At 38.4% G+C, this 19,946-nt stretch overlaps 1 protein-coding gene across 3 annotated transcripts in view; it reads left to right on the forward strand.

Moving 5' to 3' along the window:
• The first annotated feature begins 745 nt into the window (after positions 1-745).
• Positions 746-19,946, forward strand: part of Nf-YC (nuclear factor Y-box C) — a 211,168-nt gene continuing 191,967 nt past the window's right edge. For all 3 annotated transcript variants that reach the window (XM_090415626.1, XM_090415627.1, XM_090415628.1), the window contains exon 1: positions 746-988. The gene's annotated coding sequence lies outside the window, so the exon portion shown is untranslated. The remainder of the gene's footprint in view (positions 989-19,946) is intronic.

Raw genomic sequence — 19,946 nt, forward strand, 5'->3', positions numbered from 1 at the left:
CTCCTATATCCATAGCTCATCGAACCTCGACTTAAACACATTCACAGTCCCTGCACTCATCACACTCTCAGGCAATGCATTCCAATCACCACCACTCTCCATGCAAAAAATCTACTCCTCACCCTTCTTGCTCATACACACCTTACACAGCTTCCAGGAATGGCCACTCGTTCTCCCCCTGTCTTCAGATGTTCTATGAAAAAATCTCATCCACGTTAATCTGGTAATTACCCCTTACCAACTTATACGTCTTCATCATGTCTCCCCTCTTTCTTCTATTCACTAGTCTCTGTAATTTGCATTGTCTCAATCTGTGCTCATATTCCATATTACAGAGACCAGATACCAACTTAGCGAATCGTCTCTGAACTCTGTTCAACATCTTATTATCGTTTTCAAAACCTAGCGACCAAATCTGTGCACAGTAATCCATATGGGGCCAGATCAAAGTCTTCGACAATGGAATCAAAACATCCTTATTTCTTCAGAGTATGCTAAATTTATTTTTCAAATACGATTAGTTATAGCTAATTGATACATCTGATATTTTTATTGTTAAATTACTTATCATGTTTCAATTTTTCAATATAAATGTCCGCTATAGCTGAGATATGTAATGGATCTTATCATTCACGGTAGCTGACCTAGGAAAACAATACCTCGCAGTTAACTTAAAACATTTTTATTATCTTTATTGAATTAGGTGGCGCTCTATGTCAATGAATCTATGGAAGACGGGGGAAATTCTTGGCATAGTTTGTTATAGAAGAGAAGTTTGTTAGCTTTTCTATGTATTTTTAGTTAAACAAATCACATTGAAATGCCTTCTTGATCTTCTTACTACTAAAATATTTTACTTTGGAAGGGAAGTTATATTGTTGTGCTCCAAACTGATTAAGACAACTCATTGGTTGAAAGAAATTGTCTAGCTCTTTCGTTGGTCTTAAGGGTATCCAATCCGGTTGGCGTCCATTGCCAACAAATTGTGGTAAGTGTGATCACTGTTTAGTGTGATTGGCTTGTTCTGAACGTCAAGTGTCCTAATTTGAAAATGTTTCTTTTTCGAAGAATATATTGATAGTTTGTATATAAGCTAACTTGTATATTTGGTCTGCAAAATCACGAAAAAAGTAGACGTCAATTAACTCTATAACTCTTTTGAAGACAGTCATTCTTATGAGATCCATAAATATTGTGGATTTAATTTAACAAAAGCGATCTACTTTTCATACATGCTATTTTAGTATTAGACCCACTTTATTTCATATTCACAAACTTCATGTCACGCAGTGACATAATGAGAAATTTTGTTATATTTTTGTAACTAAGGAGATTAATAGGATCTTTATTCCAGTAATGTCTATTTGAGAAAAAAAACCTTATGTGATTGCTTGAAAATATCGCAGCTGAATTGTTTATTCGGTTGTTTTATTTTTGTAATTAGATTTTTATTCCATTAACGCTTTCCATAAGGTCAACATTTTTTTGAAAACATCGTAGATGAATTTTTTATTACACACTTAATCTCTAATCTTTCTGTCTATCTGTTTTTAATAAACAGCCCTATTCAAGTGAATAGCCAAAGGCTACTAACTTTTGTATATTATGTACGCTTATGTGCATTTGAAAGAAGTGATGGTTGTTTTTCTGTGAGCCTCCCCCCTCCCCCACCTTAGCATTTGTTTGAAAACGTTTGTATGATATTTACGTTATTAAGTTTCAAAAGGCAAACATTATTTTTGCTGCTTTTCTGTAATACAATATTGGATATTATTCTTTCTCCTATAAGTAAATAATAATGCCAAGTGAGTAATAGTATTAGGTGTGAACTGCAAAAAAAGAAAATTCTATAGAATAACTATAGAAATGTTAATATTAAAAGAACCTGGAGGTGTCAAATTTTTATTTGACACCTCCAGGGAGTCCAAGGACTCATCCAGGGAGAGTACATACTCTACAACTCTGTCTCTACTACTTATTCCACCAACTACAACTAATCACAACAACACTAACACCATCTACCACCCACCACCACTAGTATTTCTACAATCACAAACATCCATGACAACAGCAGGATTCGAACCCGCAGCCTTTTGGCTGGAGAGCAGATATGCTAACCACTCGGCCAGCCGGGCTGGCAATATGCTGGCCTGGCTATAGAGGATTTACAAGGAGATAAGTGATCAGTACATTCACAAGCAGTAGTTCAGGTCAGAAAGGTTGCCAGCATAGTGAGTAAGGCTAAATCAGATTATGAGAAGACCTTAGCGTAGCAGGTCAAACGAAATTCCAAAGAATTCTTTCACTACATGGCAAGCAGTGGCGGCCCGTGAAGTTTTAAGTGAGGGTGCTGCCTATACAAAATAATTTTAAAATAATAATTTTTTTCCTAATCAGTAACCAATTTATTAATAAATAAATCTGTAGATTTATTTATATTATTGGATATTATTCTTTCTCCTATAAGCAAATAATAATGCCAAGTGAGTAATAGTATTAGGTGTGAACTGCAAAAAAAGAAAATAACTATAGAATAACATTTCTGTAGTTATTCTATAGAAATGTTAATATTAAAAGAACCTGGAGGTGTGAAATTTTTATTTGACACCTCCAGGTGTCGAATAAAATTTAATAAAATTTATTTATTAATAAATAAATCTACAGATTTATTTATTAATAAATTGGTTACTGATTAGGAAAAAAATTATTATTTTTAAATTATTTTGTATAGGCAGCACCGTCACTTAAAACTTCACGGGCTGCCACTGGTGGCAAGTAAAAGGAAGAATGACTTTGGAAAGATAACTTTAGTGAGCACTGATGGTATCAACATGACTGAGTCAGATGTAATAGTAGAGTTATTGAGTGACCACTTTTCAAAAGTCTGTCACCCAAGTGAGAACATTTCTCACTTGGGTGATAGACTGAATGAGAATTGAAGTTAATGAATCCAAGGTACTTAGGATATTGCAGAATTTAAACACAAATACTGCTGTAGGTTTGGATGTGATATCAGCTCGGGTATTATGTGAAGGTACGAGGGAATTGTCAGTGCCTCTTACTTGACTATTTAACTTAAGTTTGAGCACTGGTAAGGCCTCTAGGGAGTGGAAGGAAGATAAATTAGTTCCTTTGCACAAAGAAGGTTCTAAGAATGCAGTAGCAAATTACAGAGCAATAGGAATTGAATCTTGGGAGTGGTGGTAAAAGTATTGGAAAAGTTGGTTAAAGACAGAATTCAGGAATGGGTAGATAAGAATATGATATTCTATGCAGGCCAGCATGGTTTTGTTAAAGGTCAGTCTTGCCTTAGTAATTTATCAACTTTCTGTAATAGAGTGGCAGCTGCTTTGGACAAGGGGAATGGCTACACGGTGATACTGCTGGATTTTGTTAAGGCTTTTGACAGGATACCCCATGGAATACTGTTATGCAAATTGGAACAAATGGGGATGGTTATTAGACTGGTGATGTGGATAAGGGAATGGCTCATGGATAGATACCAAAAAATAGTGTATGGAGGAGCAGAATCCAGGATGAAACAGGTAACCAGTGGTGTTCCACAAGGCTCTGTATTTGAACCGTTATTGTTTAATTTGTACATAAATGATATAGGAAATGATGTGAAGGGAAATATTCAGTTGTTTGCTGATATAGAGAGCTTGCAGGATGATTTAAATAAGTTGGCAATATGGGCAAAAGATAATGGATGTCAGTTCAGTGTGGGAAAAGTAAAGTTATGCATTTTGGGATTAAAAGATTACAAGCTGTGTACCACACTGATAGAACTGTACTCCAAGAGATTGATGAGGCTAGAGATTTGGGGGAGTTGGTGGATGGAGAGGCTGAAGTTCAAAGGTCATATTGCTAAGGTGTCTAAGTGCATAGAATTACTTGGCTATTGAAGAACACACTAACATGCAGAGATAAAGACGTTATTATTCCTTTTTATAAGACATTGATACGTCCACATCTAGATTACTGTTCTCAGTTCTGGTCACCTGGATTCCTTGGAGATGAGGAAGTGGTAGAAGAGATTCAGAGGCAAGTGATCAAGTTGATGAGCGGTAGATTGAGAATTTGTGGATTACGTAGGTTGGTTGATAGGCAGAGAAGAGGGAATATGATAGAAACATTTAAGTTACTAAAAGGTTTTTATAAGATTGATGCAGGTGAAATAGTACAGCAATGGGATAGTGGTGGAAGAACAAGAAGTCATCCCTGGAAATTCAGTAAGAGTGTGGTTAAAAGAGATGTGAGGACTAGATTTATTGCTTGGAGAGAGTGGTGAATGAATAGAATGTGTTGCCTGACTCAGTTGTGAGTGCTTCATCTGTCAATGAGTTCAAGAAGAGGAATGATAGATATTGTGCAGATAGTCTGGGTCTCCTGAGATGAGTTTTCAGACTCCATGGAGATGCCTGGAGACTCCATGGAGATGATGATAATAATAATAAAACATTTTAGACTTGGTTTTTCTATACATATTTTAATTTTTACTTGAGATATTTTCAGTTGGGAAGGTATGTAGACACATGACCAGGATCAGAATCATGCAATAGAATATTGCATGATTCTGATTCTTGTTTTCCTAAAGTAATAATTTAAATAACAATTACTGTAAGCATCATTAACATATGGAGCCAAGCATTCTTCACTAAAGTGTTCAGAATATGGGTTATCAGCTTTTAGGACCTACACCTATCTCTTTAATAGGATAACCATATTATAATTTTATATTGGGCTTATAACAATGTTATTATTATTATCATTATTATGTGATACCTGTAAGGAGTGGAGTCAAAGAACTCATCGTGGGAGTGCACTGCTCCACTACAATTCACCATCTCCCTTACACAATCATTCAACTTATTCAGTGATGAGATTATTATTATTATGTGACACCTCCAGGGAGTCCAAAGACTCATCGAGGGAGAGCATGCCAATAGCATCGAATGATTGACCCCTTCCAGCTACTGACCGTGCTCAAACTTGCTTAACTTTTTGCTGAGCCATTAGTAGCAGAGGCTCTACCAATCGACCAACCTTTGCTGGCATTATGGTATCATCTATTTTTGTTTTGCACAGTAGGAAGGTAGTTGGATAATTGAAGGTTAGGGTTACTGAAGAAACAATTACATGGTGCTGCATCAGAAGTCAATTAACATGCTAACCCATTTAATTAACCCATTGAATAATTCATTTGAAGGTTGGATAATTGAGAGATCACTGTATATCCTACACACGAAAGGTTTCAGAACCTATAGCATGTTAGTGCCTTGGATGGACACAAGTTAAGAGAGAAAGAATTATTAATATTCTTATTTGAAGTATACTATAGGTTGTAGTCCTTAGGAATCACTTTATATCTATGTGTATTGCTTGATCTTGATTTCTTTATATACATCTCTCTCTCTCTCTCTCTCTCTCTCTCTCTCTCTCTCTCTCTCTCTCTCACACACACACACACACACACACACACACACACACACACACACACACACACACACACACACACACACACACACACACACACACAGAGAGAGAGAGACAGAGCTTGGAAAGAAGTCAATGGACACCATAATGTGAGCAAACTGCCATGCACCTACCTTAATAAGATGTAGGAGCTCCTTTCTCTGCGATGACTACTGCAATTCTATGGGGGAGACATACTTTCCACAAATGTACCATAGCAATCAATGGGAATTTTGGGCCATTCTTCCTGTAGGCATGTCATGAGGTCCTGGAGTGGACATCCATTGACCTCACATGAACCTCCCACAGATGTTCAGTAGGGTTGAGATCAGGTCTCTGTGGAGACCAGTCAAGTGTGGTGACGTTTATATCCACAAACCACATAGTTACAGCAGTAGCAGCTTTATCATGCAAAGCATTGTCTTGCTGAAAGAGACAATGGTCAGTTCTTTAGAAATGCCACAAAGTAGGAAGCATTGCATTGTCCAGAATATTCAGATACTTTTCAAAGTTCCACAAACAGAGGTCCGAGGCCAAACCAGGAAAAACAGGACCATGCCATCACACTGCCACCTCTCAATTTCATAGTTGGGGGTTACGCACTCTGGTAACAGATGTTCACTTGGCATCCAACATATCCACTCCTGTACATCTGCTTGGTAGAGAGCAGAGCATGATTTGTTGGTCCCACTGTACATGCTTTTTGCACTACTGAAAATAATGCTGCTTGTTGTTTGGGTAACGTGGGGCTTGCATAATGCAGTCCTACCATGGAAACCCATGTTCTGAATGTTTTTGTGCAGATTCATGTTCCATTCGATTCCTAGAATTCCGTATTCAATGTGACAGCCAATGAATGGCAGTTTTTACATATTTTCCTTCATAGCACCTTGCAGTCCTGTTTTGAGTGTGGTGGGTTGTCCACTGTGGGTAGCACTTACGATTTACTCCCTGTGCTTCCATCTCAGCATGTTATCACTGATTGTTGACCTGTGATGGCCCAATTTGTTAACAGTTTACCAAATGGATAGGTCTGCAACATGGCATCTTATCATAATGCCTCTTTCAAACTCTATCAGTTCCCTTCTCACAGCCATTTCACCTGGATGCAGTTGCACTGACTTGGGAGCATCATATTCCTCCAGTTTATATCGACTACAAACATGTTATTCATTAATAGCATGATGTACCTTGCCTATGAGGGTGTCTGTTGACTTCTTTCTAAGCAGTATACTTGTAATGATATATTCCAATAAGTCAATAGGAGTTTCATAAAGAAAACTGTATCATAATTTGAGAACATTTTCTTTATGTGAGAACCATTCCAAGAAGGAGAAGTCAATAAATAATAAGAATAGGAAGAAAAGTAAAAACAACATTTATTTTTTGGAAAATATTTTTATTATTACATGACACCTCTCAAGGACTCATTGAGGGAGGGCACTCTACAACTCTCCATCTCCACAGAGCATCACTACCACCATCTACACACAACATCATCTACTACCCACCACCATCACTAGTATTTTTTGTTTGTAAATTGTGTGTGCGAGATGAAACACCCAAGTTTCTGGAAGTAAAAAACACCCTCTTACTGCTGTAATAGATCGGCTAACTCACCTTCAATTGAAAAAAAGAAAACCCATATGAAAATTCCTTTCATCACAATGAGAATTGAACTTGGATCTTTTCCAGTCGGATAACACAATGTACTGTTGTTCTTCCAATTGCACTACGGGGATTATTATTATAATTGCCCCTTCTGTGTTTTCTTAAAGTTAAAAAAAAATTGTTAAATAAAAAATATTCTTATATTTTCCTGTCTGCAACTGCTTGCTATAGGTGAGTGTATTTTTCAGGCCCTGTATATATGTATTGCCTGAACACCACATAAAGGAGGTTGTTTCAACAGAATTACATGAAATGAAAGAAAGGTGGTGCAGATTCAATGAGTTAGCAGTTGAATTGCAAATGGATTTTGGACAGCTGTGTATATGTTATTATTATTATTATTATTATTATTACGGGCGAATCCAGGGAGTCCTTAGACTCATCGAGGGAGGCCCAAATGTGTTATGGTAGTCTTAATGAAAATCGGAAGAATGATGGATGGATGAATGAATGGATTTGTTACCTACTGAAAATAATGTTGCTTGTTGTTCGGGTAATGTGGGGCTTGCATAATGCAGTCCTGCAGAAAAGGCATTAAACAACAAATTGTTTGAGATGGTCAGAGTTAGTTTTACAAGAGGGATCAGTTAGCTGAATTGCCTTGTTTTGAATATCATCAAAAATATTTATCAAAGTTTTTGGCAAACTGCTACAAATATAAAAAGCAATATTTTAAAGTTTGGGCATATATTGGATTTCTATAGAGTTGGTATCTATAAATTAAAGATGTCAAGAAATTACATTCTTGGTTTCATCCTTTATCCAAGTGAAAGCAAACAAAGTTTGCACATGAAGTCTCTTCATGACTGGGCTGTTTGTATATAGCAGCTAATGACTTCATATCAATTGCCTTGGTATCCCATAATGAAATGCACACATCCTTACAGACCATGTATAATGCTATGCATTATGGGAAGGGCCACTACCCAGACCAGTTTTGACTTTTATTGAGGTCTCATCAGTGGGAGCCAGACCCAGAAGTGATACCAAGGTTGAAGTAATGCAGTAGTCATATTTCCATATGCAAGTAGCCAAAAGGTGGCACAGTTTATTACTAAAATACTCTGAATTAGAGATAGATGTTGAAATTTTTTTCATTTGGTTATCGTCATCATTGTCTTATTACGCTTTTGCACAGGCCTACACATTTTACTACTTAAGCTTCCGTAACCGATAATCCCGCAGAATAGGTTGGTTGCTCCTTATTCCCGGTGGTATCCCACCTCAAAGTGTGTGTTCATGGGGCCGATTTGCCTGCTTTGTGGGAGAAAAAACCCCAGGATAAACTGGGGAAAAAAACCCTGCTGTCCACGTCCAAGACCGGCTAACTTGTCTACTGCTGAGGAAGATCCTTAAGCTCCTCACGTCACCAATGGGAATCAAACCTAGGACACTCCTTCCTCGGGCATATGGTTGCGAAGCGCGTAATCACTAGATTAATTGCGTGTACCATTTGGTTATACTATAAATTAAAGATGCCAAGAAATTATATTCTTGGTTTCATCCAAGTCTAAGCAAACAAAGTTTGCACGTGAAGTCTATTCATGACCGGACTGTTTGTATTTAGAGGCTGACTTCATATCATTTGTCTTAGTATCCCATAATGCAAAGCTCCTCCCTTAAGACATGTATAATGCTCTGCATTATGGGATGCACCACTACTCGGACAGGTCGACATTTATTGAGGTCTCATCAGTGGTCATCATCATAGGTCTCATTACATACACTTGGATAAGGGATGAAACCAAGAATATAATTTCTCGGCATCTTTAATTTATAATATAACCAAGTGAAAAAACTTGGAACATCTATCTCTAATCAAGAGTTAGTATCTGTACAGATAAAAACCAGTATCTTGAGTAGAGAAGGATACTAAGGTTCTTGCAGGCTGGGGAATCTGCAGATGTCATGTGTTTTTGCAAGATTGGTTAGAGGTAAATGTCAACTCAAGAAGAGAACTCAGGTCTTGTGTGGTTGGTTACCTTTGGTAGCATTGAATTTGACTATGTTCTTCTGAGTCCATTGAAAAATGGTATTGAGATCAATGTTTATCACTTCTTGATCTTGAAGCTTTGGATGTTTGAACACAGCAAGGCTTATCAAATGAGTAAGAGGGGTAGACCACGCTGTCATCCCCCAATCAATCTGGAGAGAAGGTAATTTATATATAAGGTGTTACGGCTGGATTAATGTGGAAGAGATCCAGTCATATGCAAATCTCTTATATAATAGGGGAGATATAGGTAGAAGAAGAGTCTGTTGAAAGATGTGAGCAAAGAAGTGAGTTGCAGGTTTTTGCATTAATGCGATGATTGACAGTGGTTGATGAGTGGAATTTTCTGATATTGTAGTGATTGCAGAAAGATTGAATAATTAGATGTCTTTCATCACCTGGTGAAACACCACTGCCCTACTTACTGGGGCATGAAATTGCCGTTACCATGTTTCATTGCTAGAGTTTCTACATAAAGGTGTGGGTTGGGTCTCCCTGTTCATACTCTTCACACCTTAATTATTAGGTTAAGGATCCAGTATATCCTCCTTTCAAGGGTACAGCAAGTAAAGTGGTTTATGTAGGCCAGCCAACAGCAAGATGGTATAGTACACAGTACCGAACCTGTTTGTAACTCTTCCAGAGTCTTATCAATTTCCTAATAATCCTGCTACCTGCTTACTTTGTCAGGTTGTGCCTAGAGGGAATATGAGTTTAGCAGCTTGCAAGGGATACTGTGCAACATCATGCTGGGAGTTTGGACATTCCCTGTGTGAGTGGTAACAAGAGTCCTTCATCCCTGCTGCATGTCTCTACTCTTTAAATTTTCCCATTATTTTACTTGCAACCATGATAGACATAATAAATTCCAGAGTCGCTGCAGTTAGCAACAACATAAAAAAAAACTTCCACAAAAATATAACCCCCCCCCTTTTGTTGATATTAAAAAACATTCACAGTTTGGTGAGCTATATGTGTGCATGACAGTGGGACCTCCCACGATGAGTCTTTGCCTCCATGAAGGTTTGATGATGATGATAATAACAGTAATGATAATTATGTATAAGAGAAAGAGAGTAGGTGATGGAATGGAGTCTGGGTACTCCTGCATTGGTGGACAAATCTGAAGCAAAAAAGCTGTCCATCATAACATGCACTAAATAATCAAAGGAAAAAACTGGCTACCCAGTTATGAAAAATGGAAGGTAGACCATAAGATAACAATCTGGATAGTAGCTCTGATATCTGGTATACAGAGCCTCCTCCAGACATAGCACATCTCCAGAGCATGATTGAAGTAAACTTGAGATTAAGGTAAATTTTTATGGGACAAGAACAATTGCATATATTGATCCATCCAAACATTTATACTGATTTCCATCTCCATCTTAAAAAAGATAACAACTCCATCCATTCCATCTCCAGCTGAATTGTAGGTAAGAATTAGGATCATTATAAGTTTGAGTGGATCATTGGATCAGCTTTTCATCATACCAGCTTGCTTAATCTGTTATCTATTTCCACATTTATTTTATCTTTGCTGAAAACTGTACATAAGTAGCTAAAATACCCCCCCCCCCTCTATATATATGTGTGTGTGTGTGTGTATATATATATATATATATATGTGGCGATCAGCTTTTACTCGGTTGTTATACATTTGAAAAAAATAGATTTAATGACTCCAAGACTGAGATAACATATAAAGATTTTAATGATAAATACTACTAGTTTCGGCATATAGCAGCCTTCTTCAGGTATTTATAAAGGAAAGGAATACTAATAAACATTGAATTATTTAAACAAACTGGAAATTACAGGTACAAATTGCCTCACATAATCGATACATAAAAACGTTGTATTTTTCAAGTTGTTCCAACTGGCGTGCCATTGTTTGTTGCAATTGTGCGTGCAAGTTCACGTGAACGCCAATATTGAATAACTGCAGCATGGCTATCTGGGATGTTATAACTTAAATTATTATTTAAGTGGACCGGGTTCAGTAGGATTTCCCTTGATTCTACGATTTTTCTTTCAAACTCATCTTCACAGCGAAAAATATTTTCTGATCTATTCCAGCATACAGAGTGGCTTTGTTGGTCATCATTAGGATTATTTGAAAAAAGAACATGACTGGATAATGCAGTTGCATGAGATCTTTTGTATGAGATGTCTCTCTTATGCTCTTCTATGCGTTGTTCAATAGATTTATTAGTTTGACCAAAGTATGGGATATTGCAATCACACCACAATTTATATACTCCAGGGTACTTAAGGTTGTGATGAGTAGGTTTTGGATGGCTGATTAGAGAGTGGATTTTTGGAAGTGTGGTGAAGAAGGTCCTGATATTATATTTTTTAAGGACTTTAGCTATTTTCTTAGAGACTGTGCTAATGTATGGAATGGAGATGCTACCTTTAAAATTAATAGTCTCTGTTGTGCACTGCTTAGGAGGGTTCAGAAGAAATTGCTTAATTGTTTTTTCAGAGTATCCATTTTGTTTAAAAATAAGAGTGAGGTGATTCATTTCTTTTTGTAGTTCATCTTGTTCATTTAAGAGAGAACGTGCTCTGTGTCCTAAGGTAGATATAATTCCAAGTTTTTGTGGTGGAAAATGATGAGAAAGATTATGCAGATATCTATTTATGTATCGATAATGTGAGGCAATTTGTACCTGTAATTTCCAGTTTGTTTAAATAATTCAATGTTTATTAGTATTCCTTTCCTTTATAAATACCTGAAGAAGGCTGCTATATGCCGAAACTAGTAGTATTTATCATTAAAATCTTTATATGTTATCTCGGTCTTGGAGTCATTAAATCTATTTTTTTCAAATATATATATATATATATTATTTTTTTTATTTTATTTAACTTGATAAAATATACATTAGAAGATAGGTAAGAAAAGGACTACTTACATATTATAAGTATATATATTACAGAGAAAGAAAGATTTTCCTTTCAGATATACAATAGAAAATGTAATAAATGAATCAACATTACAGTTCACTTTCACTCTTAGTTATCTTTCAGATGAAGTGTATTGTCGTTGGCAATCCAGAACAGGGTACCAGTTGGATCCCACTCCTCTATGAATTTTGCGACAGTTCTTGTTTCTTTGTAGTAATCAAGTTCCGGTGAAAGCCTGCTTTGTAGTTTCTGACGTAGGCTATACACGAGGGTTTGTGCCGATTTGGTGATGGATGGGTGCTGGTTATTTCTTGTGCTTTAGGTAGAAACTGTAAATTACAGCCTTTGTGCAGATGAAGAGGAAATTGCATATTCTGTGTCTGTTCTCTTCTGTATGGACTAAATTCCAGTAGTCTTCTTGGCTGTGTGCATTGTTACAAGTGCTAGAGGCAGTATTAAGAGCATAGGTGATCATTGCTGACAGGTTAGATATGTGTGTTCCAAGGTACCTGAAACTTCGCAGAATAGACACAGATTCGTTTCTCTAAGTTGAAATTTGTAGAGCTTAGAAGGGGTTGGCAAGATGTTATGCCGTAGTCTCCACTGTATGTCGGAATCTGGTTTGGCACCCTCCGATTTATATGGAAGATCCCACTGAAAACTGAGTGGCATTTGCAGCCTTGTAGATGAGAGTGTTAAGGATGAATATAAGAAGGGCGAAGTTGGAAGCACTGACATCAGGAGGTGGTATATTTTCTTGTAGTTGGAGGGAAGTATTGGAAGTGAGGCTTCAGGTGATATAAGATGAAAGATCAGCTCCGTGCAGTTTCTAGAAAGAATACGGATTCCCTGAGGTGTAGCGATATCTGGGTAGGCTTTTATAATAGCAGCTTGCATCTATTGATATTGCTTTTCAGTTTTTGGGTTTTTCAGTGGTAGGCATATGAATGTTTTCCACTTTAGGGTCTGGGTCAGGAGGTCCCCTATGATTCTTATTCCTGCCCAGTTCCATGTAGGGAAAAGCAAGGGTTGGCCAGTTGCGATGCTTGGTCAGAACTTCATCACACACTGACAGGATCTGTTGATCCTGTCAGTGTGTGATGAAGTTCTGTCTTTTTCCACCGCTGTAGAGCATCTCTGTAAAAATGAGATAGCTTAGGAGGTGGTGGTGCAGATCTGACCATTCAGAAGTTGTGGAAAGTGTGAGTCCTCTGGTGGATGATTTTATGATGTAATCGAAGGTGGTTACATAAGTGTGATGGGATTGAAGTGTCTTTAGGAAAAAGATTATCCTAAAAGATCTAATCTTGTTTTCAAGGGAAATCAAGCCTTGACCTCCCTTACTGAGTGGCTTGCAGAGTTCAGAGTATGTTGTCCAGTTAGTGTTGTTCCAGAGGAAATGTGTGATTTCTTTTGAATGTGATGGAGAAAGTCATCGGGGGGGGAATGAGTACTTTGAGGGTATGCCATAGTACACTCGCAGCCACCTGGTTGACTATTAGTACTCTTCCTCTAAGTGAAGACATTGAACAAATGCTGTTCCATTTTCCTAACACTTGTTTAAAACAGTTGTGCAGCTATGCCCAGTTCAAGTTATTATATATTTTGGTGTTGCCGAGGTGTACATACACCTAAGTGTGTTTGGCCTTCATTTGACCAGGTACATTTGATCGGAGAATCAATTCTAGACTTCCATCTTCCTGACCACAAGTCAGTGGTTTTTTGCAGAGTTTAATTTGACCCCTGAGGCTTGTGCATATAGTCTATGTGCTTCCTCAGTTACTGTCATTTCTTCTTCTTCATTTCTTCTTGATGTGATTCTATTATGCTGGTTCGTTTGGAGATGATGGTGTCATGTACTCTTTTTAAGAAGGGTTCAATGGCCAGTGTGTATAATCAGCCAGAGAGAGGACATCCTTGCTTGATCCCTCGAGAGAGTGCGGGTGAGCCTGTTGTTAATTTTTAAACAGAAGAGTGCATCTCTGTATAGTAATTGCACTGTTTCAATAATGAGAGGACCATAGCCAAATGCCTTTAGGACTTCATAAAGGTACTCGTGTTCTACTCTATCAAAAGCCTTCTCCTGATCAAGGCTGACGAGTGCCAGGTTTTCATTGTGACTGTTTGCTATGTAGATGAGATCTCTTATTAAATGGAGGTTATCATGTATTGATCTTCCTGGAACAGAATAGGTTTGATGTTGGCCAATAACGTCATGCAGTGTTGGCTTTATTCGGTTTGCTATAACTTTGGAAATGATTTTGCAATCGGTGTTGATTAGTGAGATTTCCAGTTTCGGATGTCTGTGTGGTCTCCCATCTTTGGTATCAGTCGTGCTACTGAGGTCGTGATGGATTGTGGGAGCCCATTGAGGAAGGCGTCTTGCAGTGTTTTAAGAAGAAGTGGTCCGAGTTGATTCCAGAAGACTTGGAAAAACTCTGTTGTGAGACCATCGAGGCCAGGAGATTTGTTCTTTAGCAAGGCTGTGCATGCAGTTTTCAGTTCATCTAGAGTGATTGGGTTTTCTAAGTGGTTCCGATCTGTTGCAGAGATTCTCTTTGTTTCTATCAGTATTTGGTGAATGGCATGAAGGGATGTTCCTGTAGAGCTGTATGTATTCTTGTAGTGTTGTAGGATTTCAGAAGTGATTTTACTTGGATCTTCTTTGATGCTGCCATCTTGAAGTCTAATAGAGGAGATGCAGTTTGCTACCTGGTATTTTTTTTTCCAAAGAGAAAAAATATTTTGTGGGGACATCTGAAAGATTTATTTGTATGTGCCGTGATCTAAGTAGGACACCTTTTGCAGATAATTCTGAGCGTCTTTGCATGGCTTGGAGGACTGAATGATATTCAGGGCTTTCTTCTGGGAGATACTTGAGCTATTCTTCAAGTTGTCTGATGCTTCTCTGTTGATTCTTCTGGTGACTGTAGATCTGCATAAAGGATTTTATTTGTGATTTTAGGTGGTCCACCATGTTTTCATTAGTTCTGTATTCCCCTTCAAGTGAGTGAGTGAGGTTAGTTATTAAAGCTTGAGTGTTTGTTATGTATTCTGGATCTTTCAGGAGGGTATTGTTGAAAATCCAGTAGGCACTTCCTGATTTGGATGCTTCCAATGATAATGAAAGTTGCAGCTCGATGAAGCAATGATCTGAGATGTAGGAAGGATTGTGTGAGATGTTTCTAACTAGAGGAACAGTGTGTTTGGAAATGTAGTATCTGTCCAGTCGTGCTTGGTAGAGTGGCCTATTAGCTGCTGTGATTACTGACCTCCATGTGTAGCACTTCTTATCTGAATGTTGATGCCGAAAGACGTCAATGAGTTCATTATTGTTTACCAGTGTTTGAAGTTGGTTTATTAATGAGATATGATGTTCAGTACATTGAAGTCTGTCTTTTTCTTGGTCAAGAGTGCAATTAAATTTTCCAGCTATTATGATATGTTCTTGGTCAATACTGGAAAGATGGTTTTTAATGAAATTCAAGATTTGTGATGCCATAGCATCCTGCTGTGGTATGTAGATATTGAACACATGCAGGGTATTATGATTGGGTGCTTTTATGTGAGCATACAAGGCGTATCCTGGTATATCAGCAATCACTTTTAGTTTGTAGGGAGATTGATGACATACACCTAAGCTAACTCTTGCTCCATGATGTTGTTGGGTTGCAGAGTGATGTAGGTCATAAGGCCACTCTGCCCATCTTCTAGATAAATTGGATGAGGAGTTGATATTTGTTTCTTGCAGAAGTATTAAGTCTATGTGATGTTTTTTGTACCTGGTCAAGGACTATTCTGTTGCGTAAAGTAGAGGCACATCCTCTTTCATTGAGAGAAAAAAGGCTCAACGACATTATGTTTATGAAAATTTAATTGTAGGTTGAATCTAATATTGGTCCTGGTATTGTGTTTGTAGCCCATTAATCAGGTAGTAGATTCGCTTACTCCTGTTGTTCTCTGCTGTGCTCTTTTTACATTTCAATTTTGAGTGTAGATCCTGAAGTTGAGATATTAGTTCCCAGATTCTTGTGGTGTATTTAAGTGCTATAGTTAATTTGTGAGGGGAGCCTCGCACTTTCTGTATGAAGGATGACAGGTGCTTCATGGTTAGGGGGACCCTCAGTGTGGGGAAGTTTCCCCTCAGCTTCTTCCTCTTCTAAGTTGTCATGTGGGGGTACAGTTTCCTCATCGTCTGGGATCTATTTGATCCTTGACTGGCTGCAGCTGATGAAAGGCCATTTTGAGTAGTTTCTTCTATCGGATGAGGTTTGAATTAGTGGGAGGCTGGGTTTGTGATTCTGGTTGTTTTATCTGGGGCTTGCTTTTAATTAGTGCATCCGGGTCATCTCTGTTGGGAGGATTCGTGTTTTCATGCTGTTTGTGCCGTGAGACTTCATTATCAGGGCTTTGGATCTCATTATTCAACAGAACCTTGTCTTTTCCAGTTCAGGATTTTCTTGGGTCTGAAATTCGTGATGGGGAGAGAATTTTTGGTTTACTCTTTCCTATACTTGGATTTTCTTCGCATACGATGTTGTTCTGTTCAACTGGTTTGCTATTCTGGGCTTGGATATTTGTTGATGAATCCTTGGTAATATAGGGACATTGTTTCCTAATGTGACCCTCTTCATGACAGAAGAAGCACTGTGATGAGAAAGATAAATATAAAGTATAGGTTATTCCATTTATGTCTGTGTTGATTAATTTTGGGAGGTAGTGTAGTGCATCATTGTTTGGAAAGTGCATTAATGACCGTCTTCGAAGCCTTTTAACATGGGTGAATTCAGGCTTTTCATAGCTGCCGACAATGTGTGTATTTTTCCTGTGACAGAACTGTATCTTGATAATGGATCTCATGAGTTGATGGGAAATTTCAGGGGGGGGGGGTGGACGTTTGACACCATTACTTTTGTCAAGTGCTATTGGGGCTGCTTCGAAGTGAATCACCAATATCGATGCCTTTTTGCAGTATGGTTTGGGCCCATGAGATGTGTCCATAGCTCCGTGAACTTTGCTCTTCCTTCCGGGTCCAAAGTCGTGGGGGGTCTTTGCTTTGCTGATTCAGTGGTAGTACAGGAATGTGCGGTTGCCATGGCAGGTAATCCTTTGCTGGCGATAGCTGCAGGTGAGGAATCCAGCTAGTGCAGGTGGCAAAGAAGGGATTTGCATCGAAGTTGAAGATATATTGGAACTCGCAGACCAGGAGAAGAAAACTGTCATAAATCACTATCACTACACTTACGTGTACACGACTAGTATGAGTGGATAGCTCTCAGATTGGAGAATATATCTATATAAAAAACTAAGTCCTTCGTTCCAGGTAAACGTATAAAAGGTGGAAGAAGGCAGGAGCGGTATGAACACACATGCAACACCTTGGCCACCTAGTGGTAGTTGCTATATATATATATATAGATAGATAGATAGATAGATATTTTTTTTTTTATTTTAAACATAACAATCTTATGCACAGGGTTAACCGGTTTTTGGTTCTCTGCAGTTAGGCAGAGAAGTTACATGCTATTCAGGTCTGTTACATAGGAATATCAGTTGTAATTACATTTTTTCATGCCATTGACAGTTATAACAGTTATTTTAACATGATGCCGTATAAGAACATAACAGCTGCTATAGGACAATATTATCTATTTATTTGAGATTAAGAGATGATCTTAATCTCTTATTTGAGATTAAGAGATGATCATTATTCACACTGTTAAACACAAAAAATTTTTCTTCCCCCTTTCTTTGGGGGGGGGGAGGGGGAATGATGTCACTTCTATGTTGGAAAGTGGACTATGATGCAGTCGCCCTGCTCAGCCAGGAGTTGATTCCTTGGATTCCAGTCTTGGTGGAAAAGATCTAAGGTGTTGTTCTGCCTGTGGTGGTGATGCTCGTGTGGGATCTGACTTCTCACCTTTTGTTTGAAGGTTGCAAGGAGTTGGTCAGCTGCCTCTCTGTGAAGCTGTTGTGCTGTCTTGTATGGTAAGCTGTCTGGTCTTGTATGTCTGAGATAGAAGCTGTATGTTACCGCTTTCACAGTGATGAAGAGGTAGTTGCAGAATGAATGATTATTTGACTCTGCATGGATGAGATTGAAATACTCTTCTGTATGAAGACTACTGTAGTGCCATGAGACCAACGGATTAATTCGGTGTTGACTGGGCATTCTAAGTAGATATGCTGGACTGTTCCTAATCGGTAGCAGAACAGGCAGTTTTCTGAGATACCCAGGTTAAATTTTTTAATATAGTTGGAGTTGGTAGTGTGCATTGTGCCACATTCTCCACTGAATATCTGCATCAGATTTGGTCACTCTTGTGCAATATATGGTAGGTCCCAGTGAAATAGTGTTTGGGATGATGCAGGATTTTCTAATAAAGTGCTTTGGTTCAACCATTGTGTTGCTGTAGATTTTGTTTATGTTGCAGAGTGTAAGTTTCTCCCATGCACTGTTGATTTTTATCAGAAAGATAGGCACCGGATCTTATGAGTCAGGAGGGCCCCCTCTTCCGTTATGCTATCAGGCATAACAGCTTGAAAAGCTGATTTTACAGTGTGTCTGCTCATCCTGATTCCTGTATTTCAGGTTTTCGAGCGATTTTGAAAAGTGCCAGGTGAGGCTTAGAAAAAAAATGTCACCGAAGATCCTCATGCATCACCAGCTCCATGGAGGAAATAAAATCTCTTTCTGAGTGATAGGGTTTCTTAACATCGTGTTGTGGAAGATGGGTTCCATGAGGATTTCAGGAAGGTATGCTGCACTGTGTGTTGGAGGTTTAGCTTCTTCCATCTTCGAAGGGCATCTTTGTAGAAGTTTGTTAGGTTCACTGGCACGTGCGCTGTTGTCATTCTTAAGGTTGTGGAGAAAGAGAGACCGCTAGTGGTAGAAGTGAAAATATATTCGGTGGTGCATTTGCGTGCCATTTCCTGTTGTTGGGTATTAAGGAGAAAGTAAGTGCAGAACGTTGTTATCCTGTTGTCAAGGGAGGCCAAGTTTTGTTCTCCTCCTTTGAGAGAAGTACTTAACTTGGAGTAGGAAAGCCAGTTTGTTTTGTTCCACATGAATCGATAGATGGTTGACTGTATTTGTTTGATGAATTGCTGGATTCTCACACCACCAGTGCCATTTGGGACTGGTGGCATGAGAATCTTTAGTGTATGCCAAAGGCTATTTGGTTAACAATTATTGTTCTCCCTCTTGTGGAGACAGAGGCTTGTATTGCTGCTCACTTTCCTAGTAGTACTCGCTTGAAACGTTTATTTAGCGTTTCCCAGTTCTTATCCACATAAGAGGACGTGTTTCTTAGGTAAATCCCCAGGTATTTGTTTTGCCTCTGCAGACCAGTGACCAGACATTGGGGAATCGGTTCGGTTTTTCCATTTCCACACCACATTCCTGTGGTATTATATGCGGTTAGTTTGGCTCCTGAGGTTGCTTGGTATTGTTGGTATGCTGTTTGTATGTTATTTAAATCCTCTTCTTTGTGGGCTATAACTGTAACATCATCAGCATATGCTGTTAGGGTTATGGCTTGGTAGGAAAGTTTAGGATGGGATGCCCTGAGCAGCATGCTTAATCTATGCAAAAAGGGCTCAATGTCAATCTTGTAAAGAGGACCGGAAAGTGGACAGCCTTGTTTAATACCTCTGCTGTATGGTACAGATATAGTAAGTCTGTTGTTTATTTTCATACAGAAGTGTGCTTTGGCATATAACATCTTAATAGATTGAAGGATGCCTGAGCCAAAGCCGAAGGCTTTTAAGCATTGAATAGGTAGGGGTGTTCAATGTGGTCGAAAGTTTTTTCTTGGTCTACTGTTACAAGATCCATTGTTTCACTGTTGCTGTTGGCTATGCTTATGAGATCCCTTATGAGGTGTAAGTTTTC

Source organism: Typopeltis vanoorti, chromosome 3 (assembly GCF_054136105.1).
Source record: "Typopeltis vanoorti isolate ZY-2024b chromosome 3, IOZ_Tvanoo_1.0, whole genome shotgun sequence".
Classification (NCBI taxonomy): Eukaryota; Metazoa; Arthropoda; class Arachnida; order Uropygi; family Thelyphonidae; genus Typopeltis; species Typopeltis vanoorti.